The sequence below is a fragment of the Gossypium hirsutum genome, chromosome A11, assembly GCF_007990345.1.
Source record: "Gossypium hirsutum isolate 1008001.06 chromosome A11, Gossypium_hirsutum_v2.1, whole genome shotgun sequence".
NCBI classification, from domain to species: Eukaryota; Viridiplantae; Streptophyta; class Magnoliopsida; order Malvales; family Malvaceae; genus Gossypium; species Gossypium hirsutum.
The window spans coordinates 36,522,587-36,544,955 of record NC_053434.1 but is presented as its reverse complement, the minus strand read 5'-3'; positions in this window follow the sequence as shown (position 1 = coordinate 36,544,955).

Below are 22,369 nucleotides of genomic sequence, written 5' to 3'. Positions count from 1 at the left end.
ATCACGTTGCTATTAGCATAGATTGGTAAAAAGTCGAAAAGTCGAAAAGTGGGTCGTCGACACCACACTGGCATGTAGCCACCCGTGTGGCAGGTCAAGTTGTATAACGAGGCTGTGTGGTCGACAAAATGGCCATGAGCAATTTCATTGGCTGAAACGGTATTAGGCCATTTTGGACCGAACTGGGCCATGTGGGGCCAATGGGCTTGTGGGGCCCACACAAAAAAATCGTACAAGTTATGGTAAATTGTGGGTCTGGCTGTGTAAACTACACGGCTAAGGACATTTCTGGGCTATGTGGACCATACGAGAGTATGGCGGGCTCGCAATATGGGCTATAGGCTTATTATCATTGATTGACTGTTAAGGTTGCATAGGTTGCCTAAGACGACTGTAGACCTACTGTCGGGTCGGGAAGTATACTTAAACCCTATATTGCTGAGATAACCATCATACCCCTATGAGGTAAATTAACTGAAATACCCCTGTATTATATATGACTATTTTTGAGCGTGACATTTCTGCATACACATATGATATTATGTTACATTACATGGGGTGGGATATATGATTTTGGAGGAAGTGTATTGAAAGGCTACAAGCCTGTTACTAGTAACTCTGCTGCAAATACTATTTTAGTACCAAAATCAGTACGACTTGGTGTGTAGGGTTGGGTGGGTCGATTATATCCCCACATGGTGTGTAGGGCTGGTACGAAGATGGTGTGTAGCTATTGGATTGGGTAGGATTCTTTGTATTCATACTATACTGAAATGGGCAAAGGCTTAGACTGCCTTTGTTACTGAAATGGGCTCAGGCCCAGACTGATACTCTTTCTGAAAAAGGGACTAAGGCCCTAACGAAAACTAAAGGGCTTAGGCTTAGGCCCAGATTGTGTTTACTCTAATTGATTGCTATCGTGGGATTTCACACACTGAGTTTTCATAAACTCACCCATCTGTTATCTGTGCAGGAAATCCCTAGGCTTAGACGGGTTGAGGCGGTGAAGGACTCAAAGGTGGCCACTTGACATAGTTATTTTATTATATACCATGATTAAGATTTTATTTTATTTTATTTTGGGTTTTCACATTGTAATAAGGCCTCTTTAAATTTTTTTATTTTAATTTGGGGATTTATTTACTTTATTTTATTTTACCTGTTAGTAATAAGACGCGGATTTTCAAGAAAGTACGAACAAATGTTTTCTAAAAACACCACGTTTACGTAACAAACACTGTTTTAAAATCTTACAACTAGTATTATTAATATTTTGCGTAAACAACTTGAGTTTCACAATGAACTAGACATCCTAACCTTTTGTTAAGAACTTAAAGAAGTTTTTATAAAGAAGGAGTTGTCATTAGTTTATATTTTGAGAAAACAATCCAATGTAACATCACAGATTTAGCCATAATGTCTAGGCCGGGTTTGGGGTGTTACATTTAGTGGTATCAGAGCCAGGCTGCAAAACTTGACTGTGGATTTGGCTTTCTTCAAAAACATGGGAATTTTGACAAAAAATTGGTTCAAATGGTTCAAAATGATTGTTTGGAAATATTTTACTGAAAGAGTGGTACATCTAGTCTCTGCACCGATCCGGTAAGTCTTCTAATTGTTTATACTGAAATAAGAATATAGAAATGTTATTACTGAAACTACTTAGGTAGTTGTATTGAAACTCTTTAGTTAGAGTAAACTATGAATCGTAGTAAGACTGCAAACTACGAAAACAAAACTCTGAGATAATATTGTTCAGAAGATATTTGTAATAAACACTGAAACAATAAACTGACTGGCATAAAACTTTTAATACAGATAAAAGCGTATTTGGATAATGAGCACTAGAGGTACTCATGGTAGAGGCCACAGTAGAAGTCGTGGTGGTGCTCAGTTTGGGTCTTTGTCTTCTGGACACCAGCCTAATGAGGAAATTAGAAAGGCACCAGCTTCACCTATGGCTGAGACAAGGTCTCAAAATCGAGCAGCTTGGGACGATGCGCTGTCCCAAGCATGTTAAGAATTCTGGAAAGGGTCGTTGGGCCTGGTACTGGTGATGTGGGTCGTGGGTCGGTTACGGAACGACTCAGGTCTAATAGGGCGGAGATATTTAGGGGTGTTGTTGGAGTTGCCCCTAATGTGGATGAATATTGGATAGAGGCCACAGAAAGGATCATGGATGACCTTGACTGTACCCCTGATCAGAAGTTAAAAGGTGCAGTATCTCTACTGAAAGATAAAGCTTACCAGTGGTGGCTTACCGTCAAAGAGGGCACTCAAGCCGATCGTTTGACCTGGGAGTTTTTCAAGACTACTTTTCAGGCTAAGTATGTGGGTGTCAACTATGTGGATGCCCATAGAAGGGAATTTTTGAACTTAACTCAAGGAGATAGGACAGTGGCGAAATATGAGGCTGAATTTTAACGATTGAGCAGTTATGCACGTGGGATAGTGGAAACAGAATATGAGCGGTGTGTTCGATTTAAGGATGGCCTAAGGGATGGTCTAAGAGTTTTGATAGCTCCTTAAAGGGAGCAGTATTTCACAGCACTAATTGACAAGGCAAAAATCGCCGAGGATGTGATGCGTATGAGCGTTAGAATAGAGAGAAAGGCAGAGGTAAGAGGGATGCTGAGCCTTCAAATTCTTTTCAGAGGTTTAAGAAAAAGCCTAAAGCTGATGGACCAATCAGAGTTAGGGCCCCTGCTGCTACTGCTGGACCGCAATTCTGTGTTGATTGTGAAAAATGCCATCAGGGCGAGTGTTAGAGGAAGTTGGGGGCATGTCTGAGGTGTGGATCATTGGAGCATTGGGTTAAGGATTCTCCGCGGAGGCCCGATCAGATGCAAGCTACTGGTATAGGTACGGGTCAGTCGTAAAAAGGTGTTCAGTAGCCACTGAGAGGCCATGCTTAGGTCAGGGGTGGTAATAGTTTGGGCTGTAGTCACGGAGCACCGGGAAAAGGTACTGGTTATACTGAGGCGAGGCAGCCAGCACTAGTTAATGTTGCACGTTGTAGTGAGGACGGGGATGCTCCAAATATCATAATGGGTACGTTCTTTATCCATTAAGTACCTTATATTGCATTAATAGATTTAGGATCTACCCATTCTTATGTTGCTTGCACTGTTACTGAGAAATTGGGGACTCCGGTTGAGAATACTCTGAGTGGAATTACTATTCTAAGTCCACTGGGACAGTCTATTCGGGTAAATAAATTTTTTACAGATGTTCCCTTAGAGATACAGGGAGTTGTTTTTCTGGCCGATCTCATGAAGCTGCCTTTCGGGGAATTCGACTTAATACTGGGCATAGATTGGCTAGTTAAACATTGGGTAAGCTTGGATTGTGCCACTGAACCAGTTGTATTGAGAACTGGGGCAAATGAGGAAGTAGTGGTAATTGGGGAACAGCAAAACTATTTGAGTAATATAAATTCTACACTATGGGCCGAGAAATTGGTTCGCAAGGGTTGTGAGGCGTTATTGGCTTACTTTAGTGTTTCAAATGTTGGGGACTCTTCGGTAAAGGATATTAGAACGGTCAAGGATTTTTTGGACGTATTTCCTGAAGAGCTACCAGGGTTACCTCCAAAGCGTGAAGTGGAGTTTGGGATTGAGCTCTTTCCTGGTATAGCTCAGGTGTCCATCGCCTTGAACAGAATAGCACCGAAGGAGCTTGTCGAGCTTAAGGCCTAGATACAAGAGTTACTGGGTCGTGTGTTTATCCGACCTAGTGTGTCTCCGTAGGGAGCACCAGTGTTGTTTGCGAAAAAGAAGGATGGATCCATGCGTATGTGCATCGATTACATGTAACTAAATAAGGTGACCATTAAGAACAAATACCCTCTGCCAAGGATTGATGATCTGTTCAATCAACTACGAAGGGCGTCAGTGTTCTCCAAAATAAATCTCCGGTCGGGGTATCATCAACTGAAAGTTAAAGAGGTCGTTTAGGACTCGTTATGGTCATTACGAGTTCTTGGTAATGCCTTTTGGACTGACAAATGCATCGACAACTTTTATAGATCTGATGAACACAGTGTTTCAACCCTATTTGAACCGATTTGTTGTAGTATTTATCGATGACATACTGGTGTATTCAAGGACTGAAGATGAACATGATGAACATGTGCGGGTGGTTCTGCAAATATTGAGAGAGAAACAACTATACGCCAAGTTCAGCAAGCGTGAATTCTAGTTAAGGGAGGTAATGTTTCTTGGTCATGTGGTATCTGTTGAGGGGATTAGGGTTGATCCTCAGAAAATTGAGGCTGTACTAGATTGGAAGCAACCTAATATTGTATCAAAAATTCAGAGTTTTCTAGGACTGGCTAGGTGTTACCGTAGATTTGTAGAGGGATTCTCACTAATTGTCGCACCCTTAACTAAGTTTTTATGAAAGGATATGCCCTTTAACTGGATGAATGAGTAGAGAGCTTTGAGTAGCTCAAGAAAGTTTTGACTGAGGCCCCTGTCATGATTCAGCAATAGTCTGGAAAGGAATTTATTGTTTACAGTGATGCATCACACATTGGTTTGGGTTGTGTGTTAATGCAAGAGGGTAAGGTGGTAGCTTATACGTCACGCCAGCTTAAAACTCATGAGGTGAATTACCAAACGCATGACTTGGAGTTGGTCACAGTAGTGTTTGCATTAAAAATTAAGAAGCACTACCTGTATGGTGAGAAGTGTATCATCTACATAGATCACAAGAGACTCAAGTATCTCCTCACTTAGAAGGAGTTAAACCTTAGCAGTGTAGATGGATTAAGCTGCTTAAGGATTATGACTGTTCGATTGAATACCACCTTGGTAAGGCCAATGTAGTGGCTGATGCACTGAGCCGTAGGGCTATGACTGATCTGAGAGCAATGTTTGCTCGTCTCAGCTTATTCGATGATGGTAGCTTGTTGGCTGAGCTCCAAGTTAAACCAGTGTGGATGGAGCAGATTAAGGGTAAACAGTTAGAAGATGGGTCATTGGATCTTCGATTCCGTCAGATGAAGAATGGTGATACTGTAGATTTTGGGCTGAACAGTGAAGGAGTACTCTACTTTCGCGACAGAATTTGTTTACCTAAAGATACTGATTTGAGGCAAGCTATACTGCAAGAGGCGCATAGTAGCCCTTATGCTATGTACCCAGGTGGAAATAAGATGTACAGAGATCTTCTTGAGATATATTGGTAGCCGGGTCTTAAGCGTGAGATTACTGACTTTATGGGGAAATGTTTGACTTGCCAACAAGTTAAGGCAGAACATCAGTTGTCTTCTGGGTTGCTTCATCCTATTAAGATTCCGATGTGGAAGTGGGAAAGAGTAACTATGAATTTTGTGAGTGGCTACCGTTAACGCCTTGTAAGAAAGATTTAGTGTGGGTTATAGTGGATCGATTGACTAAAACTACTGATTTCATATTGGTTCACGCATATTATTCGTTGCAGATATTAGCTAAGTTGTATATATCCGAGATAGTGAGACTGCATGGGGTACCAGCTTCCATAATATCCTACAAAGATCCTTGCTTCACGTCTTGGTTCTAAAAGAAGTTACATGAAACTCTGGGTACGAGATTGGAGTTTAGTACTAAGTTCCATCCTCAGACAGATGGTTAGTCAGAGAGAGTGATTCAGATACTAGAGGACATGTTGAGGAGTTGTGTAATAGATTTCTGAGGCAGTTGGGAGGATTACATGCCGCTAGCAGAGTTTTTTTACAATAATAGCTACTAGTCTAGCATACAAATCGCACCTTACGAAGCACTAAACACTCCAAACCCAGCTTAGACATTCTAGTCGAATCTGTGATGTCACATTGGATTGTGTTCTCAAAATATAAACTCACAACAACCCGTTCTTCATAAAAACTACTTTCGGTTCTTAACAAAAGGTTAGCATATCTAGTTCACTGTGAAACTCAAGTTATTTACGCAAAATATTAATAATACTAGTTGTCAAATTTTAAAACAATGTTTGTTACGTAACGTAGTGCTTTTAGAAACATTTGTTTGTACTTTCTAGAAAATTTGAGTCCTATTACAAACAGGTAAAATAAAATAAAGTAAATAAATCCCTAAATTAAAATAAAGAAATTTAAAGAGGCCTTATTACAATGTTGAAACCCAAAATAAAATAAAATAAAATCTTAATCATGGTATAAAATAAAATAACTACATCGAGTGGCCACCTTTGAGTCCTCCACCACCTCGACCAGACTAAGCCTGGGGATTTCTTGCACAGATAATAGATGGGTGTGTAACAGCCCGATTTAGACCCTAATCAAAACGGTGGTTTTGGGACCACGAATCTGAGTTAGAAAAATATTTTAAAATTATTTTCTGTGTTTATTTTGTGTGAATTTATATCTGTGAAATTTTCGTGATTTAATTTTGTCGTTTAGGTATTTGATTTAATAAAAGGACTTAATCATGTAAATTAAAAATTTGTAGTTTAATGTATAAAGGGTTGAATTGTTATTGGCTTTAGAAAAGAAAGCCCTTAAGTGGTAAATAGCCCATTGACTTATTAAATGGACGGTAGTGGACATATATTATATTGCTTTGTTATAACTTTAGCATGGATAAATAAGTAAATTAAATGTTCAGTTAATAAAATATATTATAACATAAAACATAAATAATAATAAAAAAGAAAGCCATGTCCATTTTATTTCTATCATTGTCGAAACTAAAACAAGAGAGAAAAAGAAAATAATACCTATGTTCGGTTGCTTTTCAAGCTCAATCAAGGTAAGAGTTTAACTCGGTTTTTGATAATTTTTACGTTTTTAAGATCGTTGCTTCGAGTACTACAAAACCCATGCTTGAATTTTTGATTTTGATGAATATTTTTAGGTGTGCCATTATGGATAGCTTGTGATTTTTGTTGTTTGATAATGAAAAATGAAAGATATGTTTTAGATTGAAATATTTTGTATTTGAGTTTTTGATGATTTTGAGTAATTAGGACTAAATTGTAAAAATAATAATTTGAGGGACTAAAATGTGAAGTAAATTGAATATATGGACTTGTTTGAGAATGGGTAAATTTGGCCCAACATAAGTATAGAGAAATTTGGTGTATTTTGTTTTTTGTGGAATAGGGATTAAATTGAAAAAAATTGTAAATTTCAGGGGTAAAATGGTAATTTACTTATTTATGTGTTTTTGTACTAAATTGAATGAAAATATGTTTGAATGAGCTTAATTTGAATATGTTTAGATCAAGAACTAAAGAAATCAGATTTAGACCAGGGAAAGTCAAAAGTTGTCGACTAGTCGATGCGTACCGGTTTTTCGTTGTTCGAGGTAAGTTTATAAGCAAATAGACGTGTTTATTTGGTAATTAAATGTTATATTTATATGCTGTTATGAAATGTAGAATTTTAATATGCTATGGCAAAAAATGATTAAATTTGACTACTACACTTCCGAGTTCGATTCGATCGAGTTACGACGTCCGAAAGCCCTGTATGAACCTTAGGAATGGTTAGGATACATATGTCATGACATAGGATTCCAATATATGTGTGCGAGTAAGACCATGACATCGATATGTGGTTCTGATATGTGTTTACGAGTAAGACCCTGTCTGGGACAGTGGCGTCAATATGTGGTTACATGTAAGACCACGTCTGGGATGTTGGGGTTGTACGATTTATGTGATTATTCGAGTGTCCTATCTGATTCTGAATAGTTCATTGGGCAAAGGTAAATTGTGCATGATTGTGTAATACGAGTAAAACGGCCAGGTGTGAATTAATTGTTTGGCTATTAATGATAAGGTAAGTTGGTACTTGGTATTTGTTTTATTCACACATAATTGATGATAATGACTTTAAGTGATGTTAGCATATGTATATTCGGCATGTAGTTATATAAAATTAGTATGAGAAAATGACTCATAGTTAAATGTAATGTATGTTTTGGTATAATTGGTCTTGTTGACTATTTATGTATATATATGCAATACTACATAGTGATTTTTTTTTAGCTTATGTGTAAAAGTATATGCAAGCATGATTATAATATAATTAGTGGTTTGTTGGGAAGTTGAATATTAATATACCCAAATGGTCAGGTGAGTATCCAGCCAAGTAAAAAAAATGCAATTACTTGTATATAAATAAATATGTGCATTCGGCAGGGTATAATAAAGTGGTTGGTAAGTTGATTGAAAAATAGACAATGTGTGTATTTGATCATTCGGCCAATATGATGTTTAAGTGCGAATGTATATATGTGGATGTACTTATAAGTATAACTTGAGATCAAATGGTATTTAGTTACTATAAATAATAATTAACTTAATTGAATTAAATACTTTGTTGGGTTTACTATTTGTTTATGACTTACTAAGCTATATTAGCTTATTTTGTGTATCTTTGTTTGTTTTATAGATATTAGAAATCAAGTTACAGGCTCGGGGATCATCTGCAAAGTTCATCACACTATCTACTATTTTGGGGTACCATTCTAAGTTAAATTCGAATTATGGCATGTATAAACTGAAGTGTGGTTTGAATGATAAATTTTGGTTGTGTATAAAGCCATGATAAATTTTGGTTGTGTATAAAGCCATGCAAAAATGGCTAATCAAAATGTTTGAATTAAATCATACTAGGTATGGTCTATGATGATTATGGTTGAATGTTGCAGGTTATATATATGATTATTACGTGAGATAAATCTTGCATGTTTAAGAAATGAGCAATGGCTTGAAAGAATCGCGACTAATCCATCGGTGTAAATTTTTATGTGAAATATATTTGTGAACCTAGTGAATATATTTGTGACTTAGTAATGTTCATGATTCGATGTTTTGAACTTTTGATAGGATTTGAAAAATATGGCAAGGTTTATTACGATATATTTTTGTCCACTTGTGCTTTGGTAGGTATGATCATGATAATATGAAAATGGTTTATGTGTGATTTAATGAGAATGTATTGTAATACGTCAAATAGACATGACATATGTTTGTATTTAATTAAAGTCCTCCATATGCATTTATTTATAAATGAGAGTGTGGTAGCAGTAGCATAACATGCATGAAAATGGTAATGTATTCTACTATATTATCCATATAAATATATATATGTATGAGTATCCATAAATGTGATTTTACATATTATGTCTTAAGTGTGATTTGATATAACACGCATGCAAACGTTTCTTAGGACACATGTAGAGTAAGATAATAAATTTTACTTATGGTATAAGTGATTTTTAAGGTGATAAATGCAAGAGATTTTATATATAAATATTTACCTATTATTTACAAGTTTGCAAATTTGTATTTAAAATTTATAAAATTGGTTGTAAGATGTGAGTTGTATATGTATATATATATGAGATTCGTATAGGCTATCATATCACTAATGCCACATGTATACAATAATAGGTGTATTAGTTTATGATTTTTTTAAAAAAAAATTAGTAAATTTTCGAGACTAATTCATGTGATTATGTAATGTTTATTATAATTGATCGGAGTTGTGTTTTATTCCATAACATCTTACGACCCTATTCAGCGACGAATACGGGTTAGAGATGTTACAGGGTGAGTTTACAAAAACTCAGTGAGTGAAATTCGATGATAGAAATCTGTTAAACCGTAATTCATACATATTTTTATCCCATGCTTAGCAAATTTTATGGATGATATTTCCTTAAAATTGGTGAATTCGATGCTCCTAATGCCTTAACTTCATGTTTTATATTTAGGTGAGCATAGAAGAGTGAAAGGAACGAGAAACGGGCCAAAAATGGAGAAAATGGGCCAACGAATGAAATCAACACGGCCTGGACCTCCTCACATGGGCAGACCACATGGCCGTGTCAATTTGGCAAAATCGAAGCACGACTCACACGAGTGGACCACACGCCCGTGCCTATTTAACAGGCTTGACCACTGCCTAAAGTAATCGCACACGAGCGTGTCCCTGCTGAGCCTAAGTTTAGTCCAATTCGGAAAAGGCCAATTTTGAGGGTTCTTAGGCATTCCAAAGCCTACAAATACACCCCAGAGGAGGAGGAAAAGGAGACACACAGGGAAGGAGGCAGGGAACTGCTCAAGGAAAGCCAATTGATCCATCTCAAAAGTTGGATTCATCATCAAGACTGAAGATCTCCCCTCAATTTTCCTTCAGGAGTTTTGGGTTTTTCTTTATGTTTTGTATTCATTATCCTTCTGAGATGTTTACCTTTTTAGTTATGAACTAAAACCCCTAAATACCTAAGGGGAATGAAACCTAAGACAGATCTTGTTATTATTACCTGAATTGTATGATAAATATTTGGCTTGTTCTTAATTATGTGTTCTTAATTCTTGTCTTGATATTCCAGGATATTGATTCGAGTTAAGCTTTTATTCAGAGGAGAAATAGACCCTGTCTAAGAGTACATTTGTCATAATTAAGCGGAGTTGATTGCGCGCCTAGAGATAGGGTGACAAGATTTTGCCGAATTAGGGTGAAACCTAACAAGGTGATCCATCGATTGAGTTAATGTAACCCTAGGGAGTTAATTAGAAAGAGATTTCAATTAATCAACCTAAGGTTAGAAATTTTTAGTCTCAAGAGAGATAATAATATAACTTAGGGATTTCTACGGATCAAGTCAAATGAATAAATCATCGATTCAGAGTCAAATAACAAGTGAAGTCTAGGTGGATTTTTCCTTAGGTATTGTCTTGATTCAATCATTTTTCCAAAAAGTAATTCCCCAATTCTATTTTCTGTGATTTCTTAGTTTAGTTAATTAGTTAGTTAAAACAAACCCCATTATTCTTAGGCTAGTTAATAAAAAGACTGTCATTACTACTACTTTTAGTTCCTTTGGGTTCGACAATTCGGTCTTGATAAAACTATACTACTATTCGATAGGTACACTTGCTTTCATCGTGATAATAGTTAGTTTCAAGAAATATTCATTATAAATATTTAAAACCTGTCAAGAGTATCACGTATCACAATCAATCAGAGTAAACGCAATCTAGGCCTAAGCCCTTTAGTTCCCGTTAGGGCCTTAGCCCCTTTTTCAGAAACAGTATTAGTCTGGGCCTGAGCCCATTTCAATAACAGAGGTAGTCTGGGCCTTAGCCCATTTCAATACAGTATGCAAACAAAGAATCCTACCCAATCCAACCGCTACACACCATCTTCGTACTAGCCTTACAGACCATGTGGGGATATAATCGACCCACCCAACCCTACACACCAAGTCATAATGATTTTGGTACTAAAACAGTATTTGCAGCAGAGTTTCCAATTATAGGCCTGTAGCCTTTTAGTACACTTCCCCCAAAATCATATATCCCACCCCATGTAATGCAACATAATATCATACATGTATGCAGAAATGTCATGCTCAAAAATAGTCATATATAATACAGGGGTATTTCAGTCAGTTTACCTCACAAGGGTATAATGGTCATCTCATCAGTATAGGGTCTAAGTATACTTACAGACCCAAAGTAGGTCCACAGTCGTCTTAGGTGACCCGTGAAACCTTAACAGTCAATTAGTGATAATAAGCCTACAGCCCATATTGCGGGCCCATGCAAGCCCATACTCTCGTATGGTCCACATAGCCTAGAAATGTCCTTAGCCATGTAGTTTACATAGCCAGGCCCACAATTTACCCCAACTTGTACGATCTTTCCGTGTGGGGCCCATAGGCCCATTGGCCCCACACGACCCAGTTTAACCCAAAATGGCCCAATACTGTTTCGGCCAATGAAATTGCTTATGGCCATTTCATCGACCACATAACCTCGTTATACAACTTGGCTTGCCACACGGGTGGCCACATGCCAGTGTGGTGTCGACGACCCACTTTTCGGCTTTTCAGCTTTTTACCGATCTATGCTAATAGCAACGTGATTACACACACCTGATACGGTTTGGAGTTAATCCGAGCTCCGAACACTCTTATGCCTGAAGAACAAGTAATGTGATAACTAGTCAGTTACTTAACCTTTGTTTCAATTGGAAACTAACGGAGTTCCAAAACAATCATAATCTTCTTACCCAAAAGCCAACAATAATCGCACCCTTGATTCTCAGGGGATGTGTCAATCAACTTCGATCACCACCTACACAAAAATACCACCTTTTTATCTCGGACTCACATTAGAAGCATAACAACATCACAACCATACCATACTTACCACAACAACCGAACAGAGTATAGATTAATGAAGTAACGCACACAGAAGCAAGAATAAGGATTTATTTGAAAGGTAGAGGAGATAGTCGGCAATAAAAGAAAAAGTTAGAAGATGGATCAACAATGTGAAACAAACCGAAAAGGGAAGGAGTGAAACTGAGGCTTACCCAACAATATTCGGCCAATACAAGAGTACTAGAGTGGGAGAAGAGAACCGTGCGCCTAACCTAACCGAAAGTAGAATAGAGGAGTAAGATGGATATCCGGCCAAGGTACTAAAAAGGAAAAGGAAAGGAATAGGGAGAGGAAGAAATGAGTCGGCTACAACCCCAAAGCAGCGATATTCGGCCAATGAGTCTAAATTACGAGAAGGGAGAGAAGCAAAGGCAATCAACCAACCAAAACTTTAGAGAACAACTAGAAAAGAGCAAAAAGAGAAAAATCTCGAATGCCACTTCTACTAATCCGTCCCACAAAAGAAAGATACAAAACAACCAAAAACCAAAAGGTGAGAATTCAACACCAAGGGCTTAAGTGAGCTAGAAACCAATTTGGCAAAACAGGGTCTCCTCCTCACAGCACAACACTCCTACATTTCCCACAACTCCTTAATCTTCTCCACAACCCCCTCCTCAAATCTCTCAACCAATCCTTATCACAACTCCTCCCATGATCTCTACTAAATTTTGGCTTCACATTCCCTACTCCCCTAACACTCTCAACCGTCCATGCACATGAGTATCCTACTAAAATTCAACCTTCTACATGGCACAGCAGAAAAAAAGACACTCCTTGCGCGCAGCAGGACTCGAACTCCAGTCCCCAAGCATTAGTAATACGCCATCATCCCTTGTACCAATAGCCTATTTATGACACATCCTTCCCACGTTATCAGGAGACAGGGTTTATTCAAGCCAAAAATCAAAATTTTGCACAAGCTAAGGCTGGAACTCAAGACCTCTCCAGCACTCCCCAATGCACACAACCACCGAAGCAATTATACAATTATTCACACAACACACAAAAAAAAATTTAACAGGGTTTTTAGGATTTGGAGCGTTACAATTCTACCCTTTTTAAAGAAAATTTCAGCCTCGAAATTTACCTGGTCAGAATTGGTGAGGGTATTGTTGTCGCATCGCCTCTTTAGGTTTCCACGTAGCCTTCTCAGAACTATGATTCTGCCAAAGAACTTTCACTAAAGGGATTGATTTCCTTCTCAAGACTTTCACCTCTTAATCTAAGATCTGGACTAGTTCCTCATCGAAAGTCAGATCTGGTCTAACGTCAATCTCCTCAACTAGTACCACATATGTAGAATCAGAACAGTAGCGTCTCAGCATCGAGACGTGTAACACATCACGAATCCGCTCTAGCTCCGGAGGTAGCTCTAACTGATAAGCTACAAGTCATACTCGCTTTAATATGCGATAAGGCCCAATAAACCTTGGGTTTAACATACCTTTATTCCCAAATCTCAACACTTTCTTCCATGGCGAGACCCTCGGAAATACAAAGTCTCCCACAGAATACTCAATTTCCTTACACTTTAGATCCGCATACGACTTCTGTCTATCTAACGTGCCTTCAGTCAATCTCGAATTAATCTAACCTTATCCTCGGTATCCCCGTGGAAGAAGATTCTTCATTTTGATAGCAAAGGAAAATTGAGTCCACGATTTATTGGACTGTATGAGATTATCGAGAGAATAGGGCCAGTGGGAAATCAACTAGCTTTACCGTCAAAGTTAGAAAAGATTCACAATGTATTTCATGTGTTGATGTTACACCTATATAGATCAGATTCGTTACACGTAATTTCTCGGACAGAGAATGAAATTCAGTCTGATATGACGTATAGCGAAGAATCGATCAGAATTTTGGCTCTTGAGATTAAAGAGTTGAGAAATAAAAGTATAGCTTTAGTAAAAGTGCTTTGGCAACGTCATGGTGTTGAAAAGGCTACGTGGGAACCTGACGAAGCTATGAGAAAATAGTACCCTAACCTATTTTCTGGTAAGGTTTTCAGGGATGAAAATTCCTAAGGGGGGAGAGTTGTAACAGCCCGTTTTTAGTAAAATCAAAATAGTGATTTTGGGACCACAAATCTAAGGTCAAAATATTTAATTTATTATTATTTTAAGGTTTGCAGCATGATAGTATGATTTTATGAAAATTTCATTAAGAAATTTTATTGTTTGAATGCTCAACTTAATAAAAATGACTAAATCGCGTAAAGTGTAAAAGTTGTGTTCTATTAGCTAAAGGTGTCTAATAGCTATAGAAATTTAAAGTGAAGGTCCTTAAATGGTAAATAGACCATTTTTTATTTGAGCGGACATATGTTACTATTTTTTAAGGAGCCGACATATGTTGTCTACGCACAATACAACTGTTTCAAAAAAGAGAATGTTTTTACTGCACTACATCATAAAAGGGAGAATAATTAATGTCGGTACGATCATTTTTTAGGAAGTACACTAGTGTGCAGAGAAGAATGCTGAGAAGAATGCTGGTAGCTTAAACTTTCCCTCACTCATTACTGCTCTATGTCAAACCCCTCAAGTCCTTCTCAAACCGGATAAGGATATCACCTCTAACAAGGGTTGACTGACCAAGACAATTTTTGCCAATATACAAGGCACTGATGCTACCAAGGCAACTCAACATAGTCATGCCACCACTTCTTCTACTACACATTCTCCCATGAAAGCATATTTAATTTCTTGTATCTCCCTCGAACAACAAATATTGCACTCCTTAAAGCAGTTAGAGCAGAAAATGTCCCTTTTTGAAATCCAGCAATTTCACCTGGTTGTGGAGATTGTTCAGGCCCAGTAACGGCAAGCTGAAATTGGGCCTGTGTGAAGACTAGGGATTTGTCTATCAAACGATCCATACAAAAGAATTTTACAAAGCCAATGCCAGAATTTTCTATCTTCCCTACCACTTTGCTCCCATTTTATGATGTTACCAAGGAACCCCCTCAACCTGCTGTCGAGAAACCTATTCAAATAGCTACCGAAGAGCCCGAAAATAAAGCATTCAAAAATTTTAAGAAGGATGAAAAAAAAACAAGATGACACTACCACCACCAAAGGTGAGGACCCTGTTCTACCTTCGCCACCAGCGTCCGTAACTGTACTAGTGTAACAACGCATTTTCATTGAAATTGGAACAATAGTTTTGGGACCACAAATCTGAAGTCATAAATTTATTTTATTATTTTATGGTCTACAGCATGATAGTATTACCATATAAAAATTTCGTTAATAAATTTTACTGTTTACATGCTCAATTTGATAAAAAGGACTAAATCGCGTAAAGTGCAAAAGTTGTGTTCTAATAGCTAAAGGTGTTCAATAGCTATAGAAATTTAAAAGTGAAGGTCCTTATATGGTAACTATACCATTTATGAGTTAGTGGAAGATGTTGGCTTGGAAATTTTGAAATTTGGTTTAGTTATTAAGGCTAATTTTGGAAATTAGTAATTAAAGATAAAATAAATAAAACAAAATCAAGTCTTCATCTTTTATGTTCTTTCTTCAACCAAAATTAGGGATTTAGAAATCCATTTTTTAGCTTGATATTTGCCCAAGCTTACAAACTCAATTGGTAAGTGATTTTTGTTCCGTTTTTAATGATTTATACATTTTCGAGATCGTTGTAGCTTAATCTAGCTAGCCCGGGGACTAATTTGTGAAAATATTAAAGTATTAAGGTTTTAAAATTGATGAGAAATCTTGATTTTTGGTGTTTTATGATAGAAAATGAATGGTTGTTGATAGATAAACAACTTTTGTTAAGGAATTTTTAATGAAATTGCCAAATAGGGATTAAATTGAAAAATGTGATAAATTCATGGTTAAATTTGTAAATTTTTGAAATATGTGGGCTATTGTAATCATGTATATGGTCAGTCTAGGCTTGGGTAAGGATAAAATTGAATGAATTTCATTTTTTAAGCCGACAGACTAATTGTAAATAATTAAAAGTATAGGGGCAAAATAGTAATTTTGCCAAAAATGTGTGTTGGACTAAATTGAATATGAATTATGTTGAATTAAGTTAATCATATGGATCCATTTAGACCTCGTACGAAGTTAGATAGGTGCAAAGGAAAAATATTGAATTAGTCACCTTCGTATCTATGTACATTCATCAAGGTAAGTTCGTGTAATTAAATTGTACATTTATATGTTTTAAATTGAATTATATGTTTGTGAAATGTGTAATTATTATATATGAATACCGATCACATATCTGACGACGTACGATGATTACTGTGCCTTGTTAGGAATTTGTAGAATACAAATGACATGTCATTAGGGTTACCTATTTTAGCTCTTATGAGCTTATCGTTACTCAACTCGTATAAGCTTACCGTTATTCAACTCGGAGGAGTTTACTATTATTCAGCTCAGAAGAGCTTACCGTTTACAGCTCATATGAGCATACAAGTACAGAAATTGACAAACTATTGTTCAGTACACCTTGTGTGTACTACCTGCGTATCCAACGATATTCTAAGTGGTTCAATAGGCATTTTTCTATTATGAGATTACATGAGTTCAATACTAAGTACCAATGGTATTTACATGAGATATATGAAACTGATTTGTACATGATATATAGATACATAACTTGGAAATTATATGTACATGGAAGTTTGATTGTTGTTGAACCCATACATGTTTCTAAATATTTATATGAATTACATGACTAACAAGGCTGATGAAGATATGTGTCTAGGCTTTTAGCCAAATTAAGTTTAGATATGCTTTGTATGCTTACCTAAAATGTGGTTAAATGGTAAGTTAAATTTTGTGTTATACAAACTTACTAAGCTTAAATGCTTACTCTGTGTTATTTTTCATGTTTTATAATGGATCAGAAGCTCGTTCGGGTTAGAAGCTTGTCGGAGCTATATCACACTATCCATTGGCTCTTTTGGTACGTTTGGTTATCTAATTTTGGTTATAATGGCATGTATAGGTTATTTTGGCTAATGATAACCTACATGTTTTGTTATGTTTTTAGCCATTTGAATTTGCTTGTGTTTTGGTATATTTTGCTATGTATATATAAATGGCCTTATCATGTTTGATGTGTGGTTTGGTATGGTTAACATGTGAATTGATTTATGTTTGATGGATGAAAATTAAATGGTAGTTGAATATGCATATGAATATGTATTATATTTTGGAGTGATTTAATGCTTGTTGTGGAAAGCACATATGTATAATTATGTTAGTTTTTGAATGGTCTGTATTGGAAATTTTAGTGCACAAGGTACAAGTGACTTATATGACCATTTGATGCTAGAGATCAAGTACATAAATGGTACTAAATGGTATGTTTTGGTTAATGATCTATATGGTAAGTTTTGGTACAAATATGCATATAAGTTAGTTAAACAATTGGATATATCGAATGTTTAGATTTACTTGTTATAAGTTGTCATTTGAGGAGCCTAACGGCATATTGGTTGTATGTGACGATTTTGCATGTTAAGGCTTGATTTTGGCTTATTTTCAATGCCTATTTATGACTTGTGTATATGAAAAATGTTAAGTGTAGGTGGATGCCAATTTGGGTGAGAAATGCGGCTTGTAAAATGGCGTATTTTCGTCTATACAGGTAGAGACACGGGTGTGTGTCTCTGCTATGTGTGACACACGGCCAGGTGACACGGTTGTGTGTCCCTTGTATCTTTTAAAGAGTGCAAATCAGTATGCTTACATAGCCTAGCAAACAGGCTTGTGGCTTGACCATGTGGCACAAGTCAATAAGTTACACGGGCACGAACATGGGTTGGAACACAGCCATGTGTAACGCCCCGAATTTGGGCCTTGAGTATGGGTTCATAATGAGGTTGTATATAAGCATTTAATTGTGCAAGGAAATGACACAATTAAATGTCTGCTTTGTTGGTTAATGGCTCTAAGAAGTGTTAGAGAAATCTTGGGTTCAAACCTGGGCTTGAACAAAAATTTTGGTTTTAAGTGAATAAAACCCTGGGTTCTTGGATGAAGGCCTTTTAAATTATTGTGGTAAAATGGTGACATAAGGAAGCATGTGGTCTAGTGGTTGTGGCGTCATTAAGGTTGCAAGGGAGCCTGGGTTCAAGTCTTGGCTTTTGCAATTTATTTTTGGTTTTTCTTTTAAAGGAACCTGGACTTTAGCCTATAGACCTTATATTTTTCTGAGGCTAAAATGGTGACACAAAAAGCCTTGTGGTGTAGTGGCAATGTGGCATGCTATGTAACCGTGAGGTCTAAGGATCAAGTCTTAGGATGCGCAATGGGGTATTTATTTTGTTGTTTGAACTATTTAGGAGGTGGAGTTGGACTGGAACCCTGTGGTTGAAATGGTCAATTATAAAAATAAGGAATAAGTAATCCCACATCAGGAAGCTAACATGAGAATTGGTGAGAAGCTGGCATTAAATACAGAGCCAAACTAGATGAGTTGGTGGGGGAAAAAGTGATTAAAACTCAATGAAGGATGTGCCAAAGTTGGTGATCATGGACTTCGGCGCGTTATCATAAACAGGTGTGTATTCACGTCCTTCTTTGTTGGAAGTCGACAAAAGCTGAAAAGCTGAAACCTCAGCATTTAGGTCCTCATGAGCGTGCGAACACATGAGGGGCGAATCTAGCCCACAAATCATGGGCGATAGACTGTAGAGGCCGCCACGAGCGTTCTCGTGTGCTGGGGTTGTTCTGGGCCTCGATGGGCCCGTGGGCCTCTTGTGTAAACTTCACTGTTAAGTGGGATGTAGATAGACTTGTCATGTCGTACACACGACTTAGGTAGTTCTGGGCCACGTTGGGCCTAGATGGGCCATATGGGCCCAATGGGCTCGTGGGCCCCATACGGATTGAATCTACAACTTGTGATAATTACTGGACTGGGCTATGTAGGTCACATAGCCATATCTAAATTTGGTCTAAATGGGCCACACGAGGATGTGGGCCAACTTGGGCCGAGTAATAGGCCTTAGGGCCATTTGCACCGTTATGTTTGTTTAGGTTACTTAAGTTGCTTGAGGCGTCGATGGACATTTAGTTGGGTCGTTAAGACCCTGGTTTGTAAAATCTCTGAAATACCCTTGTTGTGTAAAATGACTGTAATACCTCTGTATGGTAGAATGATGATTATGCCCTTGCGTTCCGTATGACTGATGTGCCTATGATTTACATATATGATTGTGCTGAGTATGACTTTGCATGCACGTAATATTTTTCACATGACATATTGCATGGGGTTGGGTTATTATGGATGGAGGAAGTAAATGGCCTGTAGTCGTTCTGTATAAGGCTTTCAGCCTTTTTGTGATACTTATGGCTTATAGCCGTTCTGTTAACTGGCAGTGTTGCTGCGATAATTACGGCATTGAGCCGTCTTGTCTATGGCGTTGAGCCGTCCTGTTGACTTAGTGTCGCAACCGGTGCTAAGCTTGGTGTGCTGGCTGTGTGGGTCGATTTTATACCCACATTGTGTGTTGGTTGGTACGAGTGGTGTGCTGGTTGGACTGGGCTGGTTATCTGTCTGCATATCTACATTTGATACTGGGCTTAGGCCCACCTGATTCTGTACTAGGCTTAGGCCCACCTGATTCTATTAATGGGGTAGGCCCAATTGTTACCGATTTTGAGAATGGGCTAGGCCCAATTAATTTTAATGAGGGCTGAGACCCAAGTGAAGTTGTACTAGGCTTTGGCCCACACACATTGTTCTATTACTGTAATAGGCTCCGGCCCAGACGGATTCTGAATTCTGTTTGTTTACTAACTTTTTTAGTTTAGGAGGGGATTATACACTGAGTTTTCATAAACTCACCCTGTTTAGTAACTGTGTAGGTAATCCCCAACATTAGGAGGTTTGGTGCTGAGAAGGACTCGGAAGTGGCCAGACAACTGCTATTGTTTTCGACTTTCTTTTAAGTTATCTATTTACAAGTACTTATATTTGATCTGGGTTGTAACAAGGCCTCTTTTAATTTCTGGTTCTAAATTTGAAATTTTATATACTATTTTATAACTGCTGAGTAGATCACGGTTTTCTTTTCCAAAATAATAACTGTTTTACAAAATATCACGTTTCCGCAAGACTTTAAACTAAGCTTTCGTAGCAAATAAATTTTTAAAGGTAATAATGTTTTACATGAGAATGACTTTTAATAAACCAACAGAAACCAAGGTTTTCACAAAGTTTTAAAATGACCAGAGGTTCTAAATAGCAAGAAGGGTTTTCAATGAGAACATGGTTTTTGAAAAACACTTCAATGTGACATGCCAGATTTTAGCCATAGCATCTAGGCCGGGTTTGGGGTGTTACATTTAGTGGTATCAAAGCCAAGTTGCAAAAATCGGCTGTGGAATGGGTTTTAAAATTGGATTTCTAAAAGAATTTTTTCAAAAAGGTTTGAAATGATTTGAAGTATTTGTGTAACAGCCCTAATTCGACCCTAGTCGGAATGTGGTTTCGGGACCACAAAACCGAGTCATAAAATTTAGTTAAAATTTTATTTGCATATCTTATATGTGTGATAGTACTTGTACAAAAATTTGATGTTTTAATTTTATATTAGGAATGTGAATTTTGCTTGAAAGGATCTAGATGAAAGACTTGGAAAATTATGATAGGTAAATAAGTAAGGACCAAATAGTATTAAAGTGGGAAAGTGTTGTCCTTGCATGTCAAATTAGCCAAACTAAAGCATAGTGGCCGGCCATGCTATGGGTGGAAACATGTCTCCAACATGTTATGCTAGTGATGTATGTTAAGAAAAATAAAATAATGAGCATGGTGATTAAATAATGAAGGGAAGGGTGATGAAAAAAAAAATAATATGGTCTCATCCATACCCCCTTGTTGCCGTGAATTGAAGAAAGAAAACAAAAAAAAAGTGTTCATTCTTGAACATCTTTGGCCGAATAGAGGAAGGAAAGGAAGGGGAAAAGCTTGAGAAAATCGGCTATGGTGGTTTGCTAGACTAAGGTATGTTTGATGTTGTCCTTGAGATGCATGCATGTTTTAGTAATTGACTTGAGTTCTAAATAGCCCATGTTCAAATCTTGAATCTTGTTGGTAACATGAGCAATCGGTCATGAGAAAGTGTTCAAGAAATGGTTGTTGTTCATGTTATTTGGAAGAGAAATGGTGAGTTTTGTTGTTTCATGTTAAAGTTAGGTGAATGATGATAGAGGAGTGTTTGAACTATAAAAAGAATCGGCTACCTTGTTATGAGCTAGGGCCGAATGTGAGTTTGGTTGTGTTTGAATATTACATGCTTGGTAGAATGGTGGATGAAGGTGCCGAATGTATGTTGGATTGATAGAGTCTCCAAATTGATTTTATGTGTGTATGCATGACCGAATATACGTGGTCACATGAGTAAGGAAATGAGTTATTTGATATGTGGTAAAAGTTAAGTACTAAATCGAAGGTTGCTAAAATTGCCATTTCTTTAGCCGAATATGTGTTTGATCAATGAAGGAATTGTTGAAGAATATAGGTGAACTTGGTGAGAGTATTCGGCTTAGTGTATAAATGATATAAAGATTTTAGGAAATTGTTTTGGTTAGGTGTATGTATGATTAAGTATATTTGGCAATATACTTAAAGTGGGTACATGATATTACATTATAATTATTGAGCTTAAGTATATGGATATGTGTATATGTGGTCATATAATGACATTTTGGTTTGAAAATTTAATGATATGTGATTGCCGAATGTGATAAATAAATTCATGTTATTGGGTTAAATATTGAATACTCTTATTTGTATTATTTAAGCTCAAGAACCTAAAGGAGAGGCGTCCAACAAGGGGAAATCGAAGGTCATCGAGTAGCCGACTCGGAATTATTTTACCCAACATAAAGTAAGTCATTAAGCATATAGTTGGTATTAATTCAAATGGTCATAACGTTTATGTAATGATGCTGAATGGAATGAATAAATATATATATGCATGTACGTATGTGGTGATGAAAGTGTTGAATGAAAAGAAAAGAGGTGAGATGTATTGAGTTGTTGATCTTGGCACTAAATGTGCGGGTATAAACATTTATGACCATGAGATTGGCGCTAAGTGTGCGGGTTTAAATTGTGCAGCACTAAGTGTGCGAATTGAATATGTAGCACTAAGTGTGCGAGTTTGACTATGTAGCACTAAGTGTGCGAGTTGA